Raw genomic sequence first — 1,087 nt, 5'->3', positions numbered from 1 at the left:
CTCGGGGTTTGGTGGGATCAGGAAGGTGTGGTATATTATGAGCTTCTAAAACCAGGTGAAACCATTAATACTGATCACTACCGACAACAAATAATCAATTTGAACCATACTTTGATGGTGAAACGACCAGAATGGGACAGAAGACACGACAAAGTAAATTTGCTTCATGATGATGCATCATCATCACACACTTCAAAACCAGTTAAAGACACACGTTAAAAGATCTTGCCTAGGAAGTATGAACCCACCCTACATTCACCAGACCTTGCTCCTTCAGATTACCACTTGTTCCAATGGATGGCACATGCATTTTCTGAGCAGCACTTCAAAACGTACATAGTAGTAGTAAATTAGGTCTCTGAATGGTTTGCCCCAAAACAAGAAAAGTTCTATTATGACAGTATCCACAAATTACTTAAAAGATGAGGGAAATGTGTAGCTAGCGATGGACATTACTTTGAATAAAGCACTTTTAATGTTTCTCTTGAAATTATTTTGTTTTCTTTGATCACAAAATCTGCATTATTAACTGGTACACCTAGTATTTGGATTTATGTCCACGTTTTTTATGATTTCTACACATTCTGGACTGCTTTTGTTTGTTTTTCTTTTGGATTTCATACTTTTCCTTATACCATTGTTTAAACTATTTAAGGGGTTTATCCTTTCTGTTTCTTTATAGTTGCTAGTCTTTATTATAACATACATGCTGTTTAATTTATACTCTGAAAAGTAACATGTCTTATTCTCTTCATCAAGTACCTGAGAATACTAAAGCCATTCATCCCTCTTTGAGTTATATGTTATTATTGTCATATATATTAATTCTGTTTATAAAAGCCCATGAGCCCTGGCCAATGTGGCTCAGTTGGTTGGCTGTTGTCCAGTGTACTGAAAGATTGCGGGTTCAATTGCAGGTCAAGGACACATGCCCGGGTTGGAATCCCTGGTAGTGGCTGTGCATGAGACTACGAATCAATGTATTGCTCTCACATCAATGTTTCTCTCTCTCTTTCTCTCCCTTGCTCTCTTTAAAAATCAATTATATATACCCATGAGACATGATCACTGATTTATATAAATCACT

Source organism: Myotis davidii, unplaced genomic scaffold, assembly GCF_000327345.1.
Source record: "Myotis davidii unplaced genomic scaffold, ASM32734v1 scaffold854, whole genome shotgun sequence".
NCBI lineage: Eukaryota > Metazoa > Chordata > Mammalia > Chiroptera > Vespertilionidae > Myotis > Myotis davidii.
Note: the sequence above shows the minus strand (reverse complement) of the source record.